Source organism: Cryptotermes secundus, unplaced genomic scaffold, assembly GCF_002891405.2.
Source record: "Cryptotermes secundus unplaced genomic scaffold, Csec_1.0 scaffold761, whole genome shotgun sequence".
NCBI classification, from domain to species: Eukaryota; Metazoa; Arthropoda; class Insecta; order Blattodea; family Kalotermitidae; genus Cryptotermes; species Cryptotermes secundus.
In genome coordinates this window covers 56,264-69,866 of record NW_019720717.1, presented here as the reverse complement: position 1 = coordinate 69,866, position 13,603 = coordinate 56,264, and the positions used below count along the sequence as shown (strand labels likewise).

At 41.4% G+C, this 13,603-nt stretch overlaps 1 non-coding gene across 1 annotated transcript; it reads left to right on the top strand.

Moving 5' to 3' along the window:
* Nucleotides 1-3,062: 3,062 nt before the first annotated feature.
* Nucleotides 3,063-3,224, top strand: LOC111872084. Its single transcript, XR_002844168.1, has one exon. It is a non-coding gene; the product is annotated as a U1 spliceosomal RNA (small nuclear RNA).
* Nucleotides 3,225-13,603: the final 10,379 nt, after the last annotated feature.

Sequence of the window (13,603 nt, the reverse complement as noted above, 5' to 3'; positions counted from 1 at the left end):
CTTGATCACCTCCTCATCATCATTCGTTTTTGATAGTTTCAGTGCATGCCATTCTATCATGAATATTGCGAATAATTAAACAAATTTAATTTCCTACCTATAATTACGACAGAAGTAATGAAGTTGGTTCAAAATATTGCGTATTCATAGTGCAGAGAGAAATGAACACACACTCAGCTATGTACCTGATTACACGTAGTAAAGAAAAGCAGCGGCACGCACACAGGGAGCCTACACAGAATAACACCTGTACAGTGCTGAGAACAAGAAGTAGCCGCTGCAGCACTATAGACATAGGGCGAGTAACCCTGAGAATTTTAAATTTTAAAAATTTGAAAATTTGAAAAAAAAAAAAATTAAAGGAATTTTTAAAATTGGAACTGAAGATTTTAAAAGTGCCAGTTCATGAAAGCCAAACAAAGATAATGTACGAATCAGACAAATAGCAGCGAAGTAGATNTAAACTTATTCAAATTAAATTATTACAGAACCTCCCCATTTAGATATCAGGTACATATATGAAGAAAGCAGTCTTCTGGGATTTGGCACCGTGTATATGTGGTGTTAACCGACGTTTCGGAGGAACGTATCGCCTCCATCTTCAGGGTAGGCAGTCTGCTTTTACCGGTTCTCACGGTATCTCCGCTTGCACATTTCTTATATTTTTTCTTCTACCCTGAAGATGGAGGCGATACGTTCCTCCGAAACGTCGGTTAACACCACATATACACGGTGCCAAATCCCAGAAGACTGCTTTCTTCATATATGTACCTGATATCTAAATGGGGAGGTTCTGTAATAATTTAATTTGAATAAGTTTACAACACACAATATCCTACTTGATTACGTTACGTTACGATTCTCCACATGTAGGTTGGGCTTCAGGTCCTTCCGCGTTCAATGGCTTGGGTCATTATTCTTTACTGTAGTCACCCATTCAATAAGGTCATTCAATCATTTAAATCGAGGCACTCGCGCACTATCAATCTCTAATACAAACGCGATACCGTTCTTCTCAAGTGAACCGTTTGGACACTAAAACAAACAGAACCTCTGCAGACAGATAACAACTGCATTCATTTCATGCCAACCTGTGGTTTCATGTAAAAGGGACCATGTATAATTAAAATCCTGTAGACTTTAGGGGGAGTTACCTAGCTGCTGTGCAAACAGTCTATAAATCTCGTGCCAGATTTATTACGGTGCTCAACCGCCTGTGAGTAACCGACCAACCAGACCTCTGAAATTGTGCCAGTGCTGTGCAATAGTGGAGCAGTCATCAAAACCAAAACTGCGCAGGAAAAAGGACTCTAAATTAAGGGCGGACTGCGATGAAGGTTTATCACCAACCTGAACGAAGATTGTATGTAACTCAGAAGAAAAGTCTGCTTCCCACACTCTAACAATCAGCATGGGAACCTATGCATGAAGCTCTCTTTAGATCGTAGAATTTTACCTACGTATTTTAAAATATTTACTTACGGCGGTGCGTTTGATATTTCAAATTAGAAGCGTACTGTGGATTTAAATCATAACAAGTTACAAGACATACTGTGTTATCTGTAACAATGTAATTTGTTACTTTTATTTTCAGCTAAAAAAATCTTACTTGAACTACGAAACCAGCAACTAATAAACATATTACTTACTTATTTACTTACTTACTTACTTACTTACTTACTCGTGGAGCTGAGCCCTTCTTGAGGAGCCGCCAATTCTGCGCCACTCAAGAATTTCCCAGCATTTTATGGAACCCGAAGGTTCATTACCGTGTTCACATGAGCCCTCCACTGGTCTCTATCCTGAGCCAGATCTATCCAATCCATACCACCCCATCCTATCTCTCTAAGGTCCATATTACTAATATTGTCCACCCACCTACGCCTTGGTCGTCCCAGTGGTCTCTTTCCTTCCAGTTGCCCCACCAATATCCTATACGCATTCCTCGTCTCCCCCATTCGTGCTACATGACCTGCCCACCTCACCCTCCTTGACTTGAACATTCTAATTATACTTGGAGAAGAGTACAAGTTATGAAGCTGCTCATTATGCAGTTTTCTCCAACTTCCTGTCACTTCATCCCTCTTTGGTCCAAATATTTCAGCACTAATGTGCCATCTTCAGTACAACGCATGCAGTAACAGGAGCAAAACACAACACAGAACACGATACACAAATATATGTAGGAAGACTGCTCACATAAAAGAGGACTGGCGTAATTCGCATGTTTGAGTGCGACGTAGGAAGAATCCAGAAAAGTTCTATTATTTAGAATTCCATCGTCCTATATGACGAATACAGATTTTAGTCATTTTAGAATGAAGACATTATGGCATGCAGTACAATAGTTTAACGTGCATAAAGACACCTGAAGATGGCATATTAGTGCTGAAACATGCAGTGTGGAAGTGAAGAATAAGGTGAAAAATTGTATACACTGTAAGACGGTCAGCATAAGCCATGGACCCTTACTTCAATGCAAAATTCATGACTTCATCTCTGAATTTCTATTTTCTTCAGTCTTTATGTAGTATAGACTATTGTGTACATGATGTACGCAAGTAAAGTTTACTGAACCCAGTTCGCTTGTTCTTTTCCGCCTGGCGTTTCGGATGATTATCCCTTCTTGCGAACACAATGATATAACAAAGCAGCTCTCGCACATCACACAATGGAAACGAAACTAGAAGTAGTGTGAACACGAAGTTGTGTTACAGACGGTATTAGAAATTAATTTAAAAAGACGTCTTCATCACTCTCTGCCATTTCAACTCCCCTTTCCAGAAGGCCAGTTTTGTCACGGGTGCTATCCGTGAATGATACTATGCTATTCTCTCTCTTGGAAAGTAGTTCAACGGCAGTCTTATAACTGATTAGAATACCGCTTGCATACAAGAAACGTGATGTCTTAGTTACGTGGAGAAAAATAAACTAGAATGAAGTTATGGAAAATCTTTGTTCCTCTGTGTATAAATAATTGTTCCAAGTTAGATTTCGATAAAGCTCTCGCGAGTTAAGCGTGGCGCTATTGCTTCAAGAGGCATTGAATAGACATGTAAAGCATACTTACCTGGCGTAGGGGTTACCGTGATCCTGAAGGCGGTTCCCCCAGGTTGAGACCCTTCCATTGCACTAAGGTCGGGTTGACCCCTGCGATTGCCCCAAATGTGGGTAACTCGGGCGCGTAATTTTTGGTAGTCGGGACTGCGTTCGCGCTGTCCCGGTCATAAGATTTCTAACGTACAACGTTTACTTTTAGTAATTTTTAGGTCTTTCGACGAGCTGATCACCCGCCCAAGAAAGTCCTACCGAATGTGTAACATCTAGAAAAACCGAAGTGAACGAAGGTAGGCCTAGACCCACTGGGGCTGTATCAAGGAAAAGAAAAACCCCACAAATTATATCCAGAATTTACAATGCAATGGCCCCACTATTAGCACTAAGAGATAACATCAGTCGATTGTTTTCCCTAAGGAACCTGGCATTATGGCTCAATCCTCTTTAAACAGGAATGTACAAAGTGCTTAAGGATTACACATTGAACCATCTCACACTGTAGCTTCTTTGAGATCGTGTGACTACGAGTAGGTGTCATCTAATTAGACAACCAGAGCTCTTGTAATGGCAGAGTGGAAACACACAAGACGGCCATCCCTATGGCCTCTAGAGCAAGTACAAATCAAATCTTATCTGAAGGAAGAGTTAGAAATTGAATATTATTTTCAAGAGAAACTCCACTGTCATGAAAACCTCAAATCCTACACTTAAAAGAATTTAACCTCTAGCAGAACTACTACCAGAACAGCTAATGAAAATTGCAGTACACAAAGAAATAAGTACAGACTACATATTAATTTGGATTATCGCTACAAGTAAAGAAAACCCTGTTTATGGATGATGTATTGATCTTGGATGTAAAACCCTGGTTTACCTCTCCCACAATTAACCAGGTGCTTGGCAAGGCCCCATTCTCATGCTCCTTGTGCTTCGTTAGCTCTGCCTGTGAGTATTAAGTCTAGAGCTCCACACAGCCCCAGCAAGGCTTGTAGTCGAAATGTTACCTCCATCCATCAAAGGGAAACCTATATGATATAAACTGTTAAAATTGTACCCTCACTGAACTCTGTCATTTCAATGTTTTAGTTACTGTTCGCTGCAAATATACGACTAAGGATTAGACATACGGGGTCGAATTTCTGGCATGAGTATAGTGAGTTTTCTCTCTGTGGCCTCATATAAAATGGTGGTACTATCTTTTGCCACATATTTTAAAATGGCCAAACTGTGAAACTAACCTCAATTCAGTGCCAAGACTGAGAATATGTGCAACCTTATGCTCCCCAAAACGCATGGGCATATAACATATCACCACTAAACTTCCTCTTTTCTTATCTTTTAATTGCTGCAAAGGCAGGGTGACAAAGGTAGGAACGCTCTTATCTTCTGTGTGTCAGGCAAATAAAAAAAAAAAGAGTCTTTCGTCCTGCTTTTTCTCATTACAAGACACAACAGTGTGGCCGACATACCAATTCCTTAACAATAAATTTCAAGACATCAAATTCTTTATTGGGATCCGTCGTAACAAACAACGAAACGGTCTAGGTCAACATCACCGTAGCTACATGTTTCGGCTTTTAAAGCCATCATCAGGCAAATACACGGTTACTCACTCACACACTATTGAACTGCATTTCATGTGACATTCGAGCTGGATACTCGACAACTGTGTTACACTATAATAATGCAAAGTATAAAAACAATTAAATTATGATAATACGTAAGGTATACAATAAAATATTGATAAAATTATCCATGTAATGCTTCATATTATGAAGTCAGTGTTGCAATCTTGTTGTTACATTCCAGGAGACACACAGCGGTATATTCATGACCTGTACACGTATAATTAACTGCTTGGAGGCCAGTCATATTGGTGTCCGCAACATGTCCCCCGAAATTTAACAACAATGTTGCGACACTTACTTCATAATATGAAATATTACACCGAATAATTTTTAACAATATTTTATTGTATAACTTTCGAGTTATCATAATTTTATTGTATTTTATACCTTGTATTATTATAGTGTAACATTATTGTCAAGTATCCGGCTCGAATGTCACATTGAAATGCAGTTCAATAGTGTGTGAGGGCAGTAACCGTGTATTTTCCTGATGATGACTTTAGAAGCCGAAACATGTAGCGAAGGTGAAGTTGACTTCGACTGCTTCGTTGTTGTGTTACGACCGATCCCAATAAAGAATGTTATATGATAACACAACATTGTGCACCCAACGTAAATTACAGAACACAATTATGTTCTGTACGAAGCATTTGATCTGCTGTTGTTATTTGAAAAATCACGATGGGCAGTGTCCAGAAACATGATCTTCGTACCGTCGTCACAAACTTCTAGAAGGGGGACACGTCACAACTTAAAATGTGACTTGTCCGCAGGTATACTTTACTGCCCTCTTACTCTTTGATCTCCATTCTCTGCTAGTGAATTCAAACACTAGGGACAACCCCTAAATATGTGGCAACTCTAAAACGCTGACGACATTTTACGTCGGTCTGTCGTGTCCATTCTGTGAGTACTGATAGTATTCTGTTGTGGATATGTGAACTGTTCTCTACTGCGTGAAGGAGATAGCTTGCAACAGACTATCTGACTTGGGAGTGGTGTTAAACATTGGCCTCGACACATAATACGAGAACATGCAGCACTGCAACGGAATACGGTAGAACGCTGGGAAAACTGATGAGCCTTCCCCACCCGGTTCACAATAGGTGTTACACTAGTTCTTCTTTTTTTCTATTTATTTTCTATTTTCTAGTACGTTTCGAAAGAATGTTCAAGAATTCTCGTATTAGATTCGCCATATCTAACTTGTATTAGGCAAAATACTTAATTTAAATGTTTACCTGTACCACGAACAATTATGAGAATTTATTTTCGTGGCTTCCTCCCTAAATTCCAACTTAATGCCTGCAAAGTGCGTATAAAAGAATCCACGGCTACCCTCTTTACTTCATCGGCGTCCTGCATTGCCTGCAGAACGATGCGATGCTCTGATTACTCAACAGCTCTCCTGAAGTCAGGAATATCGGAGTCTACTACACCGTATACATTTTTGAATCCGTTCCCTGTGCTGAGAAGGTTATTATGCGTCCTTCTGCTCGCATGTTTCCCTTGAGACTCCACTGAATAAGCTTCGATGAATTTGGTCTTTCTCAGTCTCTGGGAACAAATTAAAATGCTGCACAGGCGTTTCGTTCACTCTCTTTTAATCTATGATTCTATTAACGAACCATCCACCTCACCCGAAAGTTCAGGATAGCCCTAATTGGTTAAACAACTGCGAACACATCACAGTACACGCGCAGGATTTGAGGTTCTCACAGCGGTGATTATAAAGAGTTCTATCTATCGGGACACAGTGGCGTGCAAGCAGCAAACAGAGCTGCCTGCTTCATGCTGTTTTCTCCCTTCGCTTATTCTTCAACACGGGATATTGAGACGAAATGTTCCTCCGAAACATCGGTTACTACCAACGGACTACACGAAGTTATATCCCAGAAGATAGAATTTTTAGCATAGTACGCACTCAGTATAAAGGTATTTCAAAATATCAATATTGTTTTCACACTACGTGAGTTTCTCTTGACTGTGACGCAGTTTCACAGCGAGATATGTTGCTACATGTTTTTTCATAAAACAAATAGTAGCCTTATGTTGAGGTCATGTATGTGAGTTCATCTTTGACACAGTATCAGCGCTCATACTGTTGGAGAGATTCTGCTCGGGAAACTGTCAATAAAACTTGTCGAGAACTTCTGATTTTCAGCAGTACTGGTTCATAATAAAGCGCAATTTATATAAGGACATAAATGGACATTCATACGTGGGCCATCAAAAATTTCAAAATTCGACATGAAGGACATCCACCAGAATTTTTCGGCAGCTCCGATTCACAACCATATTGATCTGTAATTATGCCTGGTTTACGTAATGCCTTTGGCTGGACGACCGAGGGGTCGGAGTTCGAGTCCTGGTGGGGTCAAGAATTTTCACTCCTCCATGTCGTCCAGACTGGCTCTGGGGTCCACCCAACCTCCTACTCAATGGGTAAGGGGGCTTTTTCCCCCGGGAGTAAAGCGGCCGGGGCGTGAAGCTGACCACTCACCTCCAACTAGTGCCGAGGTCAAGAAAACGCGGGTCTATACATCCACTCTCTTATATGCCTTCATGGCGTAGTGCTTACTTAGTTAATTACAAGGAAAATTTTACCTTTACCTTTTTACATAATGCCTTAAACTGACTTTTCCATGCACAGCTTCGCAGATACTGCTGAAATTCCACATGCTAGACTAGCACTAGTTTGCATTTCATTACTGCAACTTTTAAGTAAACAGACTTCAAAGACATCCGTCGGTAATTTTGTGCGCTGCCTCGCGGTGCACACCTTTCCCAAGCTTACCGCAGTGTCAGTGTAACACTGGCATTAAGGAACAATATACGTGTCACAACGGTTTTTATTCCAATGCACAGCCGTGAGAATGAGTCAAGCTCAACCTTCAATCCGCACCATCATTTCCCATAGCACACATTTCTCAGGACGCTAGACAGGACAAAGAGACATTCCTAATTCGATCAATGATGTAATAGTTCCTGCAGAGGCATTTACCCTTTTGCAATAGTCCTCGTCCCTCCAAGACGAATCGAAATTGATCTGAAGTAGGCCGCTCCTATATACTCCTCAATTCTTTCCAGAAAACCTCATACTTCGACATACTCTTCAGTCTCACAACAAGCAATACCAATAGTCGAGAATTGGTCATCGAACAACCTTAAATGCAACCAAAAACCTTCCAAAACATTCTGACCCCAAAGTCCATCACGGTCATCAAATTTCCTAACAATCAATTGACCGAATTTTGAGGAAAAAGAGGAAGATATTAATTGAGAATGGTACCCAGCTTGGGACACTTGTTCTGTGTTTCTTGACTATGAATTTGGAATCCTCCGCGATATACTTCGCTTAATGAGCAAAAAGCGACAGAATCCACTCAAATTGAACTGGAAGATTTGCTGACAATATGTGGTCTCAATGTGATTGTCCAGAAAATTAAATACCCTGCATGGTACGTACAATCTCTGTAGGAGTTCTCTTTTCTCCATGGCGTTAAGCAAGATATGTTCAACGGTGACCATTCTTACTCGTTACAAACAGAAGCGAGATATAGCGATGGATGTTACAGAATTTCCTTACATTAATGGGAAATCACAAATATATTCTCAAGAACAAACGCCTTTTAGGAAGATTACGTCCTTCTGACATGTGACACCATGCAGTTTGGTAGATAGGTGAAAAAGTAATCTCGAGAAACCTGCTGCCTCTCTCTTCAGGGTATAAGAGTGATACAGTGCAAGTACGGTATAGGGGAAAGGGAACCTTGGTCACTGAAAGGGTCACTGTCCCATTTTATCACCAACGGCGACCCGGTTCTTTTCCTGCTCTCACTAACCTATATTATCTCATCTTCCCCGCGTCATATTATTTCCGTGACGATGTAGATGTCAATTTCCTCAAAACCACTGATATCTACCTACCAGGCAATACCGCGTCACGTCCCAAACGTCCACAATCTTCGTACTTACTGCCTTGAGAATCTCACTTATCACGAATATCTTTTAAGCTTTCTTATTGTTACATGTCAACGCATTGCCAGGCAACGGCTCCATAAACACTCTGCATTACACGCATGCAACAATAGAACAGCCGAGTTATGCAACCTGTTCTAGAAAAAGGTTCGGATGACGTCACATAACAGTGGATAGAGACCACATGACGTGTTTTCTGTATGTCCGCGCCGAAGGTTTATCGGGGACAGCAAAGATCGATTGAAGGCAATCATCAGCTGAAGGAGTAATAGATGGACTTCACTTGAGTTCCGAAGTTCCAATGGAACAGCAGTGTGGCCAAAAGAAGGAGGAGACTTAGCGTGTGATGTTACATATGCAGTAGTACATCGCTATTGGGAGTGCGTAATTTAGTGAGACTTTTATAGTTCCTGCGTTGAGACCCGTTCCCAGGAGACGACTAGTGAAGACGAAGAATCCTAGTGCGTGTGCAACGGCGAACTGTAAATTGTATGTATGTAGCGATAGCGCTGTATTAGTTGTAATTAAGAGAGTCTGTAACAGAAGTGCCAATAAATCCAATCATCCGATCCAGAACCCGTTATATTCGTCACGCGTACCCTGACACGTGACAATATAAACGTAAATGGAAATATGGTTATATGTATCAGTGCTTCCAACCATTTATTAGAGTAAGAACGTACTGATCCTGCTACCAGGCGTTAGTTGTAATGCACATGGCAGCGGGTTATACGGTCTGGATTATGACCAGCAGCTAACGGAATTTCTTAGGGCTTTAAGTTATGTTTCTTTTGCTTAATCACATTCATAATATTCAGAACAGAAGAGCGACAAATAACAGTTGATGTCAGCAGTCAAGCAGACGGTTCGTACGTGGGGGAAAGGCTGTAATGGAGCGCACAGACAGTACAGCATAAAAACGTGCTGGAATTCCGCATTCAATTCAAGAGGGGCGTTAAACGTAACGGATGTACGGTGATATAAGCCAAGCGAACAAAACATATTATGATGCACAAGAATGCAATTTCGTTTGACATGCTTCGTCTCACATCAGTACGTGAGGCTTTCTCAGTTTAACAGACACGACGTTACGAACTGCTCTAGAAACACAGACTATTCATTCTTTGTTTAACTCTCCTCGAAACACTCAAAAACTGGAATTAATTACGTCAATTAGTTTCATTTCTTCCATAGACACAAGGTAGTACTAGGCAATTCCTAAAGTACAAACTTTTCATTTCCTTCAAATAACACAGGGCAGAAACATCAGATAAAATGAAAACCACTACATCATTCTATCACCTTGAATTTGTATTGTCTACTGTTGACAACAACACGCAACTCCTAAAGAAGCCGACGAAGAAATTACCCGTAATTCCTGGACATAGAGATTCATTACCATGCTGACAAAAGTTCGTCATTGGACCTCAACCTGAACTAGACGAATCAAACCCATATCTTCATATATTAGATTTTAATTCCCCGTTTTTTTTTTCATTGGCGCTACAACCCAAATTTGGCTCTAGGCCTACCTCCATGAAACTCTCCGTTTCACTTCGGTTTACTAGATTTTAGACATTCGGTAGGACTCCTTGGGAGGGTGATCAGCTCGTCGCAAGGCCTCTAACTGTACACAAACATATAAAAACGCACACAAACATCCATGCCCTGAGTGAGATTGGGACTCACGATCCCGGCTTCCGAGCGAGCGAAGACAGTGCATGCCTTAGACCGCTCGGCTACCGTGACCGGCAGTGTATAAGAACAATATATAAGAATTCAGTCCGTACCTCACAGGAAACAGATCCGAACCCACGATCACGGCTTCCGAGCGAGCGAAGACAGTACATGCCTTAGACCGCTCGGCTACCGTGACCGGCTTAATTCCGCTATTTTTCTCTCATCAACATATCCCAAGTCGTTTAGATCCTTCAGTTTTCAATTTAAACCCCTACTGTCTGTATTTCCTGAAAAGACATGAAACCCGTAGGTTACAAAAAAAAAACAAGCCCGACGTATCAGTAAAATCGACTTCGCCGAAAGCAAAACCCAGTACAGAGGCCGTTGCTGTCTATGTACTTAACAGGAATCAAGATTGATTCAACACGCCATGCCTGTGAGCAACCCAACCGATATCCAAGGTGTTGAATTTCACACCGGCACAAAGGAAACAGATAGCGTCGCCGAATCACATGTACTCGTATGTGGCGTAGGTTACAGATGCATGCCACAGTATGCGTGGTTTTCAAGGCTGAATCATGTGATTCTGAAGTCCTCACATGCAACCGCAGTGCTACATAGCCGACGAGACTAAAATAACTGATGATTCTTTTTCATCATACTTGTACCTCCAATATGGATGAGCATTAGCGATGATCTTTGAAAGTAATGGAAAATCCTACCGAAAAGTTTGTAAACAATTACGTGACTACACGGTGTCGCAGCCCAGTTACAACAAGCCCCACCTCAAGTAATGGGCATAGAAGGAATCTACTCTTGTTTCACCCAACGAAATTAACTTGCTAAATAACCCAGTTCTTAACCCTGCAGACAACAGCTATTCACCTAAACAAGAATTTTTTTACTACGAAATCCAATCAACAGCCAAGCTATGAATTAAGACACTGAGTAGGTTCAATCCTTTTCATACCCTCATATTATATTCCTCTGAAAGGTGAGTTATTCCTATGCTTAACTAATTAAGCACTATGACATGAAGGCGTATGGGGAAGTGGATGTATATATCCACGTTATCTTAATCTCGGCATTGGTTGGAGGTGAATGGTAAGCTTCACGCCCAGGCCGTTTAACTCCCGGGGAGGGGAAAGAGACCCTGGTACCTATTGGATAGGAGGTTGGGTGAACCTCAGGGCCGGTCTGGATGACGTGGAGAAAATTCTTAACCCTACTGGGACTAGAACTCCGACCCCTCGGTCGTCCAGCCCGTAGCCAGTCGCTATGCTAATTACGCTATCGTGGTTCCCTTTACATTCCTCTAAACTATATTATTCAAATCTTACAAAACATGTTAAATCCGTTCATGAATAATATCCCAAAACCTTAATTCTCAAATTCACCAAATCAGCAGTCCGTCATATTGTGTCAATTGTCTCGCTATCAGTAACAAAGGTTTTGTTGCGTGAAATAGTGCCTTTCTCTCGGCCAGTTACTTTCTAGTTTTCTTTTCTTTTCTTTCAAGTTAGGCGACTTGACGTAACTGAGGTCTGAAGCGTGGGATAATCTTGCACGTCACTGAAACACACCGTTCCCGTTATTAACCGACGGCGCAATCAGCATGGTAGGGAATAATATTGTAACTTGCCAGAAGTGTGCACTGACGCCTTAGGGCAAAGTCTGCGTTGAGGTTCCAGCAGCTGCTCAGACAGCAAACAAGTCATCCTGCTTTTATAGAAATTGAACGTTCACTACCGCACTGGTCCCTATGCTCAGGTAGACAAATCATAGTCACATATCCAAACACTAATTCCGTAACACCCGTTTTAATATTATTCTCCAACTACACACAGGTCTCCCAAGTAGTCTTTCTAGGTTCTGCGATTAAGCTTCTCATCTGTTCCAGGTATGCTACAGCCATTGCGGGCTTCTTGATTTGATCACTATGATAATATCTGGGTATGTCGTGAAAAATTAAAACTGTTCCCTTAGGCCAGCAGTCGGTATAGCGACTGGCTACGGAATGAACGACTGAGGGGTACAGGTTCAAGTTCCAGTAAGGTCAAGAATTTTTTCTTCTCCGTGTCGTCCAGACCTAATCTGGGGTCCACCCAATAGGTACCAGGGGCTCTTTCCCCTGGGATAAAGCGGCCAGAGCGTGAAACTGACCACTAACCTTCAACTAATGCCGAGGACAAGAAAATGTGGACCTATACCTCTACTCCCTCATACGCCTTCATGGTCCAGTGCTTCATTAGTTAAGCATAGGGAGAATTTTACCTTATTACCTTTAACCTTGTGTGAGTACTTTTTCATCTGGACCTTTTTTCTCAAGAATGTGGAATATATTGGAATATATTCCAATGGTGAATATCATAAAGCAGATGCCAGTATCTGAGCAGTAGTCTGTATAAACTGGGCGATTCTCAAGGGGGAATGGGCCGGTGATGCTACCATCTTTTCAACGTGTTGCATGTTCTAAACAAGCTCGCGTATATCTGTCACCACGACATGTGCAACAGTAATACTGAAACATATCTATATTCAGGCCCCTGTGTACCTAAATGACAAGTGAGCATGGAGAAATTTGGATAGCCCTGCAGTATAGACAGAAGATATATTGTTGCTAGACTTTCAGTGAGAAACAGCACAGCGTCATTACGGCTCCCCTCCCTAAGGAAGAATGCTGAACGGTTGTTTTGTCTGGCCGCTTTTTTTTAATTAATGTGTCATAAATATATGCTCATTGCGTGTTTAACGGTTCAGTCTGGCGGTCTTCTTAGCCAGCTTCAGACACGAAACTGCAGCGACTTCCTTGTAATTCAGGAATTAAAGAGGATACCACGAGACAATCCAGACAGTCCAACATACGTAAGCGCCTACATGTCAGACGGACTGGATAACTGTAGGTAAGGGTTTACAGGGGGCGCTTCGATCATTGCAGTTTTTTCTTCTTTCTTCCTTCATTTCTTCCTTTCTTCTTTATTTATTTATTTATCTCTTTCCGTCCTTCTTTCTTTCTTTTTCTTTCTCTCTTCCTTTCTTCCTTCCTTCATTTCTTTCTTTCATTCCTTTCTTTTTATATTCATCTCTTTCCGTCCTTCCTTCTTTCTTTCTTTCTTTACATGAGGACACATGCCGGACCCTCGTTTCGTCCTGTCACATGTGCCAATGCTCCTATTCCCTCGCCTCATTTCCCTTTGAATGAAGGAAACGTTCTACACATGGTTATTGCCTATGAGAACTAAATCAGGGCCGGTAAC